The sequence below is a fragment of the Cryptomeria japonica genome, chromosome 3 (genome assembly GCF_030272615.1).
Source record: "Cryptomeria japonica chromosome 3, Sugi_1.0, whole genome shotgun sequence".
Lineage (NCBI taxonomy): Eukaryota > Viridiplantae > Streptophyta > Pinopsida > Cupressales > Cupressaceae > Cryptomeria > Cryptomeria japonica.
This window is the reverse complement of record NC_081407.1, coordinates 246,903,385-246,920,623: the sequence shown is the minus strand read 5'-3', so window position 1 is coordinate 246,920,623 and position 17,239 is coordinate 246,903,385.

Here is a 17,239-nt window from a genome sequence, read left to right as displayed (position 1 = left end):
ACACATATTAGGATTAAAAGAGATAGAGAAATGACAAAGATGTGTATAGAAAGAGATAGAGAGAGAAAGAACTAAAGAGACAGATATATAAAGTAAGAGAGATAGAGTGAATAAGAGAGGTATATATAATGAGATATAAATAGAGAGGGAGAGGGATACATAGGGAGACAAAGATAGAACAAGAAAGGTTGTGAGAGAGAGAAGGTCGCATAGATAAGTAATAGAGAGATAGAAATATGGAGAAATAAACGGAGAGTGTGTGTATATGAGAGAAAGAGTTGTGGAGATAGACATATAGAGATAGATATAAAGAGGGAGAAATATAGAGAGTGCGTATATGAGAGAGAGAGAGAGAGAGAGAGAGAGAGAGAGAGAGAGAGAGAGAGAGAGAGAGAGAGAGAGAGAGAGAGAGAGAGAGAGAGAGAGAGAGAGAGAGAGAGAGAGAGAGATCGATAGAGAAGGAGATATATATCTATAAATAGGTAGAGAGGGAGGGGCAGGAAGAGAGAGAAATAGAGAGTAAAGAGATGTAAAAAGATGAAGTGATACATGGAGAGGGAGAAATAGGGACAAAGATGGATAGAAATGAAAGATAAAAATATAGATATAACCTAGAAATGATAGATGATGAGAGATGGAAGGAGAGAGGACTTTAGGGGGAGTGAGATAATGACAGGGGGAAGACAAAGATATAAAGATAAAGATATGGTATATATATATATATATATATATATATATATATAGAGAGAGAGAGAGAGAGAGAGAGAGAGAGAGAGAGAGAGAGAGAGAGAGAGAGAGGCAAGGAGATAGAGATAGGGGAGATATAGAGAGGAAGACGAAGATATAAATGGAGAGGAAGGGAGAGAGAGGGAGATAGGAAGAGGGAGATTAGACTTATTAAATAAATAAATAAATAAATTAAAATATAATTATTCTACAATAATGAGAATTTTAATAAGATAAATAAATATAAATTAAATTAATTTTAATAGCTTAAATATAAATTAGAAATTAAAATAGAATAAACTAAATGCAGAGCCAAAATATATATTAAAAAAGAAAAATAATAATTTAAAAATCTAATAATTAAAAAATAAACTTATTAAGATAATAAATAATCAAATTAATTTTTTGATTTATTAAAATTGAAATATTAGTAAAATATGTACCTGAAAAATATAATTAATATATTACAGACAACATTAACATTGATTGAATATAAGTTTAATATTAACACATAAAAAATTATTAGAAACTTGAACATAGAAATGTATTTTAAATAAAATATAAAAAATGAAAAATAATTATATCAAAACCATTAAAGCTAAATTTTTACTATAATATTGAAAATTATAGATAAAAACAAATTAAAAAAATTACAAACAAAATGAAACTTATTAAAAAGATAAAATTAAATTTATAATTTTTTGATTTATTTAATTCAACTTATATATGAATTATTATTAGAATTACAATTTTTTTGATAAAATTTGTATGTTTTTTCATTGTTCAATGATCCAATGGAGAGATGGATTAGAGAAATAGTTTTATAAAGGTTGTGATGTAAGAGAGAGGAAGTGATATAATTAAGAAAGAAGTAGGTTAAGAGAAATTAAAAAATTAAAATTAAAAGATGTGGTAGTTGAAAAGAGGATAAAGTAAGAATTGCTCTACTCACAATATGTTAAAGTACCGTTAATAAAAAAAAATGAAAGAAGAAAAAATGAGAGACATAAACTAAAACTAATTATTATTGTTAGTTTTTTAATCATTCAAGAAGAATTTCAAAATTGTATAATCAACATGCAAATTCAAGAGAGAACAATTAACCTATAAAGAAAACTAAACAAGAAAAGAAAAATGTTAAACAAGAAAAGAAAAGAAAAATGTTAAACAAGAAAAGAAAAGAAAAATGTTAAACAAGAAAAGAAAAGAAAAATGTTAAAATAGAGACCAACATTCAAAAGAAAAGATCAAAACAAAATTTTAAAAAATAAAATAAAATATATATTAACTTTTCAAATAATTAAAAAATAAATCATTTTATTTATTCATTTAATAATAAAATATCTATAAAATATATTTTTGTAAATTTAAAATAAAAAATTTAGTATAAAAAATTAATAAATAAAATTGATTTAATTTTATTTATTTCTAATATTCAAAATTGCATCTAGTGATGCTTTCTTAATTTTTTAAATATGTTATAACTAATTTGTGCTTTAATTTTTTATAACCAATGATTTTTTAAATTTGAATTTTAAACCTGAAAGTCAAGTTTATACACAAAATTTGATTCAAGATTAAAACTATTAATCTAAGAGTTAGGAGATGTATTTTGTTTTTAGAATAAATTGAAAATTAAGATGATCAGATGTCCAACTAATCAAAATATCTTTATAAAAAAAAAAAAAAACTTAATATAATTAATATATATAAAATCAATTATTTATATATTGTAATATAATAATTATTAAAATAAATAAAAATAAAAAATTAGAGAGTTTTAAATATTTAAGGGTTACATGCCCATGTTAGCAATTGGATATTTGCAAAATAAACTTATTGGTAAGAATGAAGCCAAAAAGCATGGGGCCGGCAAGGAGGAATTAGACATAGTGAATAGTCCTTGTGGCTTGTGATAGTTATAGTAACGGCGAATCCTAAAAAATCAAATGAATTAAAATCTGAAAAATACTAATGTTGTAAGTATACTTAATAATTCATTTTTTAAGATGAGGGATAGACCAAATTGTATACAATGTGATTATTTAAAATATTCTTTTGTTACAGGTGATCATTTTATTAATAATTTTTTATATGTGCATGTAGCTTGTTCATTTCATAGAAAGAAACACCTTCGACGTAATAATCTTTGACCACAAATTAAAAAAAACAAAACAAAACATTTCGTACACTCTATCATGCCATTTTCCAAGCAAATATCATGCCATTTTCCAAGCAAATATGTTCTTACATATTTCTTCCAATTCTATTATTTATTAATAAAAAATTATTAATTTTTTAAATGCCTTTAACTTCTTCCCCATACGCCTAGTTTTATTTTATTAAGTGGGGCCTCTATTGATGCATAGCTTTAAATAATTGTGAATAAAATGAAATTTATTGTCCTTTTTGCATCAAAGGAGTCTTTCATATCTTATCACTTAGTGAGGCTTAGTATTTTTTTATTTGATATAATCATTTTTAACAAAAATTATTAGGGTAAGCATCCAAATGATATTGAAGTTAAATTTTTATATAATATATATTTAAAACTAGTATATTTATATTTCGAAAATTTTATGTAAAAGTTATTAGAAAATATCATTATGAAAATAAATATTTTATTTGTCTATTATTTCACTTAAAAAATCATTATATTATAATATTGCATTTAATATTAAATTATTATTATATTATAGAATTATATTATAATCAATTTATGATTACGATATTTTTATTTTTTTCTTTTACTATATTTTATATTTTTATTAAACTCTTAAAAATAATTCATTATAATAATATCTTATTTTTATTATTTTGTACTATTTTGATCCTTATCTTTATCTTTTAAGAAAATAAAAAATTAATTATATTATTATTTTTTTTGGTATTATTCTCATCCCTATCCTTATCTTAAAAAATAAAATACATTCGTAAAAATCTTTTGACCCCACCACTTTAGATTAATTGATGGCCCTTTAATCCCACCATGAGTGCCCTCTTTACTCTTGCACTCTTAAATATTAAAAATGTTTTAATTCCATAGTTTAAAATTAAGGGGTCCCTTAAATCCCACATCCCACTTACCATTTTACTTTTTAATTGTGTTATCACGTGCTTAGGGATATAAGATGGGGGTCACTTTGGCCTTTATTATCTATTATTTTTACTTAGACCTATTTTTAAATATGATATTTCGGTTGATATTTATATATTTGTGAATATTTTTTCTCTTCGCATAAGTACTTGTTTTTTCTTTACAAGAGTTTTCCTTTTTTGAATGATGACTCGCTTTTTTGTTGGAGCAACAACAAATGAATGCAAAATTCACACTTTCATAAAAGAATCAAGCACAATGCAATAGCCAATAATCTATCATAAAAATGTGTGTATGTAGAATAAACTCTCTTTATATATATAGATGAAAGAGGAAGTAGGAAGGTGAAACAAAAAGATTGACCAACCCTCCAAGAAGTGTCACACATGTAGAACACTTTAGACAAAGTGTAAAGGCATGTGTCAAGTGTTTATGTATTGAGACAACTAACCAAGTGAACTTAAGCTAGTGTGAATAAGACTACTAGGTGTGGGAACTAGATTAAAGACAACTAGATGAATAAATAAACTATTCACACTAACACACCCCACCCCCCCACCTTAAGTGATACTTTGGGAGTAGATCACTAGAAAATGAGTCCCAACAACATGGATTGATAAGGTGCTCATGTACAAAAAAAAAAAAAAATTCTCACAAACAAAGTAAAAGAGAAAACCCGGTGGGAAAAAACTCCTCTCCTAACAAGGGGACTACATACAAAGGAAGGAGGACTCAAGACCCCCCAAGGGCAACTTCTTTCACCCCAAGCGATTGGCACAACACAAGATAGCAAGGCAATACTAAGGGTTTAGTGAAGATGTTTGCAACTAGATACTTAGTACGCAAGTTGTTTAAGGATAGAGCACCATCATGGATAAGTTGTCGAATGAAATGCATATGAATCTTGATGTGCTTCATACGTTGATGCTCAACTAGGTTGCGTGAAATACGAATGATACTTTGGTTATCACGCCAAAGTATAGTAGGATGATTTGGTGGATGACCAAAATTTATCACAAGTTGTCGAAGCCATAATGCCTCCTTCCTAGCAAGAACTACTCCTTGATACTCAACCTCAATGGATGACAATGCAATAGTAGTTTGCTCCTTACAAGACCATGCAATTGGACCAAAACCAAGACAAAAAATAGTCAAAACTAGACTTTTGAGAATCAACATCTCTTGCCCAATTTGAGTCGGTGTAGCCTACTATCTATGAAACCCTTGGTGTGCGTTGAATGCCAAAATGAGTGGTGTCGTGATTATATCTCAAAATATGTTTGGCTACCTTCCAATGACTTTCATGAGGGGTGTGAAAAATGGGAGACAAGTCCAAGAATGAAGGTGAAATCAAGATGAGTGTGGGTCAAGTACAAAAGGCTACCAACTAACTGTCTCTACAAAGTACCATCAACATTAGGTGTTGTTCAAGTGGTAGTTAAAGTGACACCAAATTGAAATGGTGTAGGTGTGGGCTTACAATCACTCATATGAAATCTTTGAAGAAAATAAATGGCACTTCTATTGATATATGGAAATCCCCTCAATAGTCTAAAGAACCTAAAGATTGAGGAAGTAATGCAAAAGCTCAAGATTTGTCAAAATGTGCCATCAAACTCGGTTGAATATCCTGAAGCATGGATGGTGAACTACTAGTAAAAATCAAGTTATCAACATATAAAACTAGTACCAAAAGATCATCCCCATGTTTATGGGTGTAGTGTAGTGTCCCTCCCTGATTCATCTTTTGATTTATGTGTCGATAGAGTTATTTAGACTCTTATGTGATGTTTTGATTAATGCTTATGACTTTATCTATATCTAAGATGTTATTGATGATGCTAGACATTTCATATGGATATTTGATATATGATGTTCTATGTGGATGATGACATATCCTATACTATTATGATGGATGGATTTGCATTTGATGATTGATATGCACTCATTGTTCATGGATAGATTATATTTCTTATGAGATTATGATGACATCTTGATTATGCTAACCCCACTTCAAGATTATATTGTTGGGAAAATGGTGTTGTACACCTTGCATAATAATGTTTCATTGTTGTATTATTTTATTATTGTGTGAGGTGGACATGAAATTATATTGTAATATCATATTGTATTGTTGGACCAAGGAGCACCTAGATGGACATGCAACATGTAGAGATTTCCTTGGAATATTCTTGTAACCACTTGACGAGTTGTATTGACACATTGATATTATTATGTTGTATTTATTTAACATTTGGGAATGTAATTGTGATGAAGTGCCCAATATTAAATGTGCGTCAAGGGTAGGTAGGAAAATATTATATTTTATTGTCACATGGTTTTGGGCACATGGTTTTGATGTAATACCACTTGGTGGTTTTGTGGTTGCTTGTCTCTATAAAAGCACCACAAGGGTAGTTGTTTAGGTTAGCCAGGTTATCATTTGTGAAGGAGGAAGCATGGCATGGGATGTGTGGATTCATGCTTGGTCACATGGAGTGCTTGGTTATAGTTGGGTTTTCGAATGCTTTCCATAGTCGTATTGTAATGGACACATTACTAATAATACATGGTGGATGATGCTTTTGGAGGTTGGGTTTCTCCCTCATGAGGGTTTTCCCAAGATATATCTTGTGTCACATTTTCATGGGTATGTTGTCTATTCTTTGCATATGGCTTCCATGTGTTGATTTGATTGAAATCTATAAAGGGTTATGCAGAAATTGTCATAAAGATGGCTGCAAGTTTCCTTACATATATTGGATGAGATGATTCTTGTGACTGTCTTACTATCATAGTCGTGATAGAGACGGTGTCATATCACTCATGTTGCGAGCATGATATGACGTTGCAATTCTCTTTCACTTGCCTAATAATTTATGATGTATGTTATTGTATATGATGCCTCATGGTTATTGGTGGTTGTAGGATTGCAGGTACTAGACATCGACTCCACCTGGTCTCACAAGTCTGAGTGTGTCTTCATCCCAATGACAAGTTGATTGTGGCATGAGTTCCTTCTACACAATCTAGGTTTACGTTGTCATCCTTGTTAGTTTGAGTGATGTGGCATGAGTTGTCATGTTGGTATCTTGTGTTGTGATGTTTGACCCTATGTTGAGTTGCCTTGTGGCATTGTGATTATTTGATTATTTAATTAATTAATAATCGATTCATATAGTTCAATTAAATTAAATTAATGTATAGTGTTGATATTTTATTATTATTGGATGATTTATTAATATTTATTATGTTATTTCGATTAATGTTTATTTAGCTCTGATTTATTGATTTTTATTTATTTATTTATGATTTTATGTTGTTATGATTTTATATTTATTTGTGGCATTTATTTATATTGCCCTTGGTTTATTTATTTATTGGGCTTTTATATTTTATTGTGTCCTTAGTTTATTTAATTATTGGCTATTCATATTATTATATTCCCCTTTTACTAAGTTGGGCTAATTAAATATTATATAGCTTACCTACCCTATATTTCTATTGGTTGAGATTTGGGGGTAAGTAAATAATATTATGTTTTAGATTATTTTCCTTGGCCGACATATTCTATGGTTTTGAATGGAGTTTATTTATTAAGGTTTCTGGGCATTTGGTCGGGCGAGCCTTTCTAGAATAATTTTTTTGCGTATTGGAGATTTGTGTGGAGCTTGATTGGATTTGGCTGGGAGCTTGTTGGATTTGGTTTTACACTTCTTCAATTTTACTTTGCCATCACTTCTATCTTCCAGGTTGGTTGAATTTTCTTCCTCACTGCAATTTTGGTTTTTTTTTTCAGAAAGATTGTTTCTACTGTGTCTTCTAGAAATATTTTTTGTTGGGAGTTTGTTGGGAAATGGTTGTGAAATATCATTTATAAGTGCATATAAAATAAGGTTTGGGTTGGTATATTCTTATGAATGATGTGTGCTATAAATTATCGTGAACGACATAAGTTTTCCTTTCTCTGTGTTGCTGAGTGAATTTCATTTGGAAGTCTTTGGTATTCCTTCCTGTTGTGCTTGAGATGTATTAAGCTAGATTTACCTTGTTAAAGAAGCATGATGCTTGAGTTCGAGCCAGTCATTGACTTTATATTTTGAGTCCGTTGGAAATGATCTTTGTGTTGTGTCAAGTGACTTTGGTTATCATCTTGATTTGTTAATTCATGATTCATGAATTTCTTTGGCTTTTTAGAAGTTATATGCCCATTTATGGGTGGTTTATTTGTGTCTTTGTATGCTTATGTGATTTTGACTTGTCGTGATTTCCATCTCTCTAGATTTTTCTAAGTTTTGAATCAAAGGCACTAAAACCTTGAGTGAATGCGATATCATATTCATTATATGCACCATGGTTTTTGGTGAATGCACTATTTCTGATCACACATGCGTTGTTAATTTGATTAAAGGTGCTACCATTATTGGTGTATGTGCTACTGTACTGAATGAAAGCGCTACATAAAATAATAGAAGCATTATTTTGTATCTCATATGCATGAATCTAGTTAGTGTAAGCGTTGTACTATCCTGTAAATGCGTTAATCTACCCTATTTTTATTTTTGTGATTATTTTAGCTTTCTAAGTCAGTTTCTCTGGGTTTGTTCTTATACCAGAGGCTTTTGTTGATCTTCTTGTGTATCTCAAAGTTGATTATTGTCCAAGTTTGGCTATTTTATTATTGTGTTTGGCTCCAACAAGATGGATAATACCTTGTTGTTGAGAGTTGTATATGTGTAAGGGAATGGCTCCAACAAGATAGATATTCCTTGTTGTAGAGGTTTATATGGTTATGACTACAACGAGAGAACCAATGCCTCATTGTTGAGGATTTGTTTGTACATGGCTAAGTAAGAAGGAATTATACCTTTCTCTTGTTGTTGATTTGATTTGGCTTATGGGTGTGGCTCTTAATTTATATGTTGGCCTTATGGCTCTTAATTATGTTCAGATTTGTATGTGTGCATGTTGATGTCTTTATGGATTCATTTTGTATCAGCCTCCTTACTGTTGTTATGATTTGTGTTACTCTAAGGTGTTGGAGCATGGTTAGGGGGAGTGGGATTCCATGTGATGGTCAAGGTCACAAGAGAATGGGCTATCAAGAGGCTCCTTGTAAGGATGATTGAAGTCTAGACCACTAGGAAGACATTGGGGGTTTTCTTGTTGTAAATAAGTGATAACCATAATAATTAATTAGCTGGGTTGGGTAATTAGGACTCACCTAAACAAGGTAATTAAATGGATTTTGATGCCCCACCTCATGACCGTTGAGCGGAGACTCGAGATGAGCTTGGGAAGAATGGTAACCCAAACTCCCTTGATTCTCTCATAGGTTGAGATGGCTCCGCATGTCGATTAGGGTATGGTATTGTATACACTAAAAATTGGCCTGGAGAGAATTAATTAAATATGAGTTATTTAATTAATGGATCCTTAATTCTTCTACTTATAAATAAATTGAATAATTAATTTATTTATATAGTTCAATTTCCCTAATTCATGAGCAATTTTAAATAATTTGTCCTATTCAATTATCCCTCCCAGTTAATTTGAATTTTGAATTCAAATGAGTCGCATGCTTCCTAATCTAAACTACCCTCCAACCTGCCATCTAACCTTGGGTTGATCCAACCTTATCCCTCCAAACTACCTCTACCCTAACCTCCTATGGAGTGTTTATCCCCTCACGAGGACACTTGGATTCTTTGCCACATGTCCTCCCCCTCCATGCAACTTGCCCTCTTGTGAGACATGTGTGGCACTTGTTGGAGGTTCCCTTGCCACTTTTCCTTCCAAGAATGACAAGTGTCATATCTTCCCAACCCCATTTCTAACTTCTTCATCTCTCACCGTTATCTCTTCAAGCTAAATCTAGACCATCGAATCCTGCCACCTAGGCTCATACCTTGGAAAAAGCTATAAATACCCCCATTTTTCATTCATGAAGGATCCTTAATCTGAGTCTTTAATGTTTAATCTTGCATTCTGAAATTTAGCATACATATTTAGTACAAAAACATCCTTAGTTTGCATATTTAGCATATCATCATACATTTTCATTTAGCATTGTTAATTTCATCATATCATAGTACTCATGTAGATCATAGGATCATAGTGTAGCTACTCATTCTTCAGGTTGTCATCTTGGAGGTCCATGCTACTGAGATCCAAATCAACAGACCAACAATGTCCTCGGAGATAGAGGATAATGGGATGCCATTGGGGAGTACTCTTTTGATTTGTTTATTTGATTTGTGCCTCTATATAATGTCTCATTGATGTATGCTAGATGCTTTAATTGATTGATTCACATTCCTAGCATACATGTATTATCCCTTCTTTGCGAGGATAGCATGCAATGACATGACTATCAGAGTGTGGTATTATTCCCTTCTATGAGAGGACATGACTTTCATCAAACCATTGTTCTTCCCTTAGGAAGAGAAACCAAGTCCCATGTGTTTTTCTTCACTAATGAAGAACAATCCTTTTTCATAGCATTATCCCAATTTGGAATATTGGAAGCCTCTAAAAAACTTTGTCGATATGAAGATATAGCATGACCCAAAAGACTAGTTTCAAAAGTCTATGAGTGAGTGTGTTGAGAGGATGTAGGATCACCGGCTAAAGAGTTAGCCTCCTCAACAATACTCCTAGCCCACTTGGGCACAACATGAGTAGAATAAGGTGGAAGTGGTTGAGCATGACCATCATCTAAAGTATCCTCAAGTGCTAAGGTATAATAAAGAAGGTAGATTAGGTAGTGAGGAAGAGGAACTATTTGGAGGATCAATCTGTGTGAAAGACTCATTAAATTGGACATCCCTATGAGAGATGGACATTCCTAGTGGTAGGATCAAATAAAAAGTTATAAGCTTTCACATCCTCAGAATAACCAACAAAAATGTATTTTTGACTCTTCTCCATTGCCTTACGCTGATCATTTGGTATGAATTGCCTTGTGAGAAGTGTAGTTTTGAATATAGTTTGCATAATTGACAGCTTCAACCCAAAAGGATGGGGCCATAGATTGTGACATAAAGCATACAATTTTCCATCTCCCTTAGTTATCTATTATTTCTTTCGGTAACACCATTTTGTTGAGGAGTGTATGGAACTAAATATTGATGTTGAATGCCATGGTCAACAAAAAATCAATGAAAGACTAGTTTGTATATTCCCCCCCATTATCTATGTGCATCTATCAAACAGAAGAACTAAACTACTTCTCCACGAGCACCTTGGAGGTCATGAAAGTGTTGAAGACATCAATTTTGTAATTAAGAAAGTACACCCGAGTTCAATGAGAGAAATCATACTTGACTCCTAAAGATTAAGGAGTTGGAAATGACATGAGGTCACTATGTACCAAATCAAGTAAGGTAGTAGCACAATAAGCCTTACCCTTTGGAAGGGTTCCCGATGATGTTTTCCAAGTACACAGCCTTGACAAGTGCCCTACTTGCATGAAACATTAGGGAGTCCAAGTACCATATCATAAGCTCTCAACTACTAAAGATACCTATAATTGAGGTGGCCAAACCTCTTGTGCCAAAGTTTTCTCAAAGAGTCACCATGTGAAATAAGTGATGCTCCACAAGATGACTTAAAACCATGACACATGTACAATCTATACACATAATTTTCTCTTCCTAATGCAACAATACTTTTTGGATGATGAAGCTCTCTAATAACTACATCATATGTAGAAAGCTCAACTATCTTTCCATGACTAGTATGACAAATTTGGTAAACTGAAAGAAGATTAGCTAAAAACTCAATAACATAGAGAACATCCTCAATGCTACCCTCAGTATATTCTGAATCAACTCAGAAAGAACTTTCCAATGAGTATTCACTCTTCAAAAAATACTCCTCCAATTGAAAGTTATGCGCAAAATAAAACTACCTCCTCCTTACAAGCACTTGAATTGCAAAGATAATAACCACTGAATGATTTTATACACCATTTAGTATTAAATCCATGTGGGGTCAATAAGAGGAGTTGACACTGCTTATGTGCAAGTTTGTCTGAGTCCTTTGCCTGAAAGAAGGACAGATTAAAAACTGCAACAATAATTAAATAACCTGCAACAAATTAGTGATGCGTCTATAATGAAAGTAAGTGAGAAAAAATGTACCAAAATATTAATACCCTTCATACATTATTAATACATTGCAATAGATTTTTTTGTGCATCCTAAAGACTGTATAACCATTCACAAAACAAGAGCCACCACATAAGATGATGTTGGACTGGTCAAAGTGCTCAGCACTAAGAAATATTCCAAAACAACTGCAAATTTATCTGATATTAAATTGAACAACTACAAGTGCTGGTCAGAGAGTTAAGTGCTAGTAAGTTGTGCTTCTCCCACAAATTACTGGCTGCTTTGAATAATCTGCTGGCAGACAAGAAGTGAGAAACAAAGTTGGAAGGTTGAGCAAGTGCTACCCACGTATGGAGGCTGCACAACAATAAAATGCCTCTAGATTGTAGAAACCCTTGATTTGAGCTTACGACCCTCAACTGTTGCTACTCCCACTGATGCAAATGTTGAATGACACACTAAAATGAAGGAAAACTTCAACCAAACAAAATCAATGATCAACGATCAATAGCAAGAAAATGAATGTTTGGGTAAAGAATTGATCTTAGTGGCACATTGAAAACAGAAAATAAAGAGTTGTCTTTACAAACATAATCAACAGTGAGTAGGGATGGCGTAGGTGCTCAATGTAGTCATCTTATCCAATATAGACTGCCTTCACAAGTCAACGACCAAACCAATGTTTGTCAAATTACTCCTTTTCACTTGAAATATTTGACAAAACTGAAATGCTTGCCTGCAAATAGGCTAGTAAAATGCCATGAACCAGAAACTGCAATGGATACTTATGACCTTGGGAAGTGGCTACAAAACACAAAAGGTGAACTAGTGATCTCTACACCAACAATGAACCAAAGAAATGCCTCCAAAAAAATCAGTGTAGAATGCCTTCCTAATAGGCCAATGAAGGCCAAAAAATTTTGCACTTACCAAAAACTAGACAAGTAAATTGTAGAGTTTCCCAATGACAATTTTTTTTTTTTTTAAATTTCAATATTTACATATAGCTTGTGCACACACAAAAAATCAATAAATTCAGCAAGATGATATTTCAATTGACAGATCTATATGAGCTTGATTCACCAAAAACAAGAAGGAGCTTGGAGTTCAATGCTTTTATTCCACGTTGGAGCAACAACAAATGGATCTGAAATTCAGACTTCCACAAATGAATCAAGCACAATGCAATAGTCAATAATCTATCATAAAAATATGCATGTACAATAAAATCTCCTTGTATATATAGATGAAGGTGAAAGTAGGAAGATGAAGCAAAAAGACTAACCCTACAATAAGTGTGACACAATAGAACAATTGAGACAAGTGTGAAGGCATGTGTCGAGTGTCTATTTAGTGAGACAACTAACCAAGTGAACTTAGCTAGTGTGAATACGACTACTAGGCGTAGGAACTAGATAAAATAAAACTAGATGAATAAATGGGTAAGTGCACAAAGATGGTGGTAAAAAAGGAGGGTACAAATAGACACTTTTTTTCTGAAATCAGGTGAACCTGAACTTGGAAGCAAAATTTGAAAGTCATACACTCAAGATATGAAGATAATAAAACAATAAATATTGTAGTACTCGGAATCTAGTTTCCAAACTACTAAACTTTTTCAAAATTGGATAATATTAAGGGGGTCAAATCTTTCGTGCACGAAAAACAGACCTTGATTTTTTTGAAAAACATAACATAGTGTCTAACGTGCACATCAAAAAGTCATAGTTAGATTTAGTATTTTGACAAATCCTTTGTAAAAAAGATAGTTAAGAGTGAGCACTAAAAGTTGTGTATTTTTTTGTAATTTTTGGTTGAGTATTTTTTTTTTATGATATTTCCAATTGAGCACATCCTGAAAATTAGGTACCTATTCGTGCGCGAAGCATAACTTGCACTAAAAAAATTGAAAATACAATTTATTTTTTAAATTGTAAAGAATCAAGTGCACTACAATAATATATATAGTTTTTAAAATCTGGATAAGTAGATCAAAAGTTATTAAAAAAATGGTACGCTTATGTCTCTGAGAACTATGGAGACACTGGTAAACGAAATTCAATAATAATATGTTATTGTTGTTTAAATTTTTAAAAAATTATATGGTTAGAAAGCATAGAAGATGGATGAAAATATGGTGGCAATTTTAAAAATACCCACTTGATGAAGTGTAAACCTGATGATGACAAAGTCGAGAAACCAAGTTGATAAAATAAAACATGTCAAAAAGGTGGGAAATAGAGGGAAATCAAAATTCCAACCCTTAGCTTTGTTATCCAAGCCTATTTCCAAGCCTAAACAATCAAAAGAACGTATGGGGTACCTATGGTATAAGAAGCGTGTAAGCACTACTTTTGTTTAAAATTTGGGAGTGTGTATACATATAATATATAATATATATATGTATATAATAATATATAATATATTTTATATAATATATAATATATTTGTATATAATAATATATAATATATAATACATTAAGTATATATATACACACATATGTGTGTATGTATGTGTATTGTCTCCCTCTCTCCCCCTCTCTCTTCCTCTCCCTCTACCTCTCTCTCCCTCTCTCCCCTTCTCCCTTCCTCCATACCCCATCCCTCTCTCTCTTCTTCTCTCCCTCCCCATTATTTCTCTCTCCCTGCCTCGTTTATCTCCCTTACTTTATATTGTTGTATTGCAATTAGGTCTGCCATGTAGTGGTCACCATTTGGATGAATAGTAGACCTAATAATTCCAAGGTCCACAGTTTGAGCTCGAGAGGTTATAATTTCCTTGATAGACTTAGCATTTGATTCAATGTACAAAGCCCATTGTGCATCATCCCTCCACCACACTCCTCCTGTGGTGGGCTTTAGGCAATCTTTGGTAATGCACATTTTTTCTTCCTAATTTGCTCCCCTGCAATTCTTAGAATATGAAGTGGTTTCTAAACTCGTGGTCTGGGTAGCAATTTATATCCATACCAAGGAAATCAATTCCATTGCATTTAACTATCTTATTAGCTTATGCAGTAAGATTATTTGATAGGATACAATTTAATTGATTGGATGGTGTGCTCGTCAATGACTAAGTAAAACTAGCCTTTTTCTTCCTACGCCTAGAGTCTTCACTTGCAACTTATTTTCCTTTTGTTTGAGAGCCTTCAATCATCTCTTTCCTCTTCCTTGAACCTGGAAATCCGCTTTGACTATCCTATCCTTCACTGTTTTCAACTTCTTCATTCTAGCTCATTGTGTAACTTGGTGTAGGTAAGAGAGGTACCTCCTTTCCTCAACCTGTTGATTTGGCGATCTACCCACTCCCTAGTGCCAACTATGATCTCTTTCATCAATGTAGTCAAATCAGTTAACTCTGAATATATCCAACTTGGTAATAAGATGGGTTTAGTTTTCTCTTGTTCATATTGAGGATGCACATGGTCTCCATTATCTTTTACTTTATCAGGAATAGAAAACAAGTCACATTTCTTTACAAAATCCACTAGAATTCTAGACCACATCTTCTTCCTTACCCCAATTTCATCTATTAATTTGGACCAACAGTCCTCCAATTCCACTACATGTTCTTTCTTCTTTCCATGAACTCTCGGATGCAGACCAAAATTTGATCTTGCTTTGTACCTGCCAAACTTGTAAAACTGCAATTCTAAATTAGCTATCTTAGCTGCTTGGAGTGAAGGGCATGCCTCTAACATCTTACCTATACAATAGTAAAATCCACCACTAGCTTGTATTCCTTCTTTTGAATGGAGTCCAAGTGAACAAACTATCTTGTTTCCTCGAGCATGACTACATCATCTGTCAGGTACCTTGGAAGTTTATATGGAGTCTCTGAAAACCCTTGGATCCTTATGTAGGTCAAGGTTGGAAATTGAATGAACCACCATCCATACTTCTCTATTAATGTCATGGCCTCCTTGGATAACTTCTTATGAATTCCTCCTTGAAGAAATCGGGTGGTGTACATAAGAAAGGCATCATTGGTTATCTTGTAGTTATCTTTATAATGCAACTGCAAATAAGGATAGAAATCATACACTTTGAATTGGTTACACCTAGGCCCCTCTTCTCCTTTATGATGGTATGATGAAAGAATAAGGATCCAATCAACTACTGAGAGGATGGGGTGAATCAGTAGATAGAAAACTTTATAGACTTTCACCAAACTCAAAATCAATCTCTCAAGACAAACTCTAAACTGATTGGTTTCAACATTGAACTTCAAATGCAATAATACTGACAAGTTAAACAGGTTGACTATTATAACTGACTAACAGTAAAACAACTTGAAACTCTTAAAACCTTTTAACTTGATCATTCAAATACTTTACTGACAGTAGTTAAAACATATTTCAGATTGTTTTTGGTTGTCATAACATATCAAAGTGGATTTAGCAGTTAAGCAATTCAACAATAAACATAACCACAAAAGCATTCACCACTTGACACAATATTTTTGACGTGGAAACCCAAATTGGAAAAACCACGGTGAGGATGAATACCCACAAGTATTCTGAACTCTTCTGAAGTTCACCCTGTTAGGAGCCTAGCCTGTTAAAGCTTTACAAAAAGTCTTGTTAAGAACAGATCCTGTTAGGACCACCCGATTAAGGGATTGACTATAATGCCCTATTAAAAGCAATACCTTATTAGGAGTAACCTTGGTAGAGGATTTGGAATCCAAGCTAATGGATCACCTGGTTAAAGGATTTGTACAATGAAGCTTGTTAGAGCTTACCCGATTAGGGGATTTGACTGCTGTAATTGTTAGAAAACAACAGGCGTTTGTTGATCTGCTTGAATGGCACTACACTTGCTTGTTCAGATCCTTTTCATGCTCCTATCTGCCATTACACATACTGCAAATACATTATCAAGTTTGGCAACCACTCTCTCACTCTCAACTACAAATTGCCAACTCTTAAACAAAACAACTCATCGACCTTATAAACAAATCAACATGTCAGTAACACAAGACAAACCTAAACATTTCATAGAGATTACAAACAAATCAGTTCAAGTATGACCATTGGATTACATAGCAAATTACATAGAAATCAATGCACATCATTCAAGATATCCTTGACTGCTCCTTGATAACCGCTTCATCAAACTTTGTAACTCATCACGTGGTTTGCATTACTTGCAATGAACTTGCTCATTCCCAAGACAAAAATCCTTATCTCTACGCGCCATGAATCATTTAAAATATTCCTCATTCAACATGCATACGTGTCATAATCTTTGTCGTTCATCATTTGATCACAATCTGCTTCAACTTCATCGGTTAGGGTTT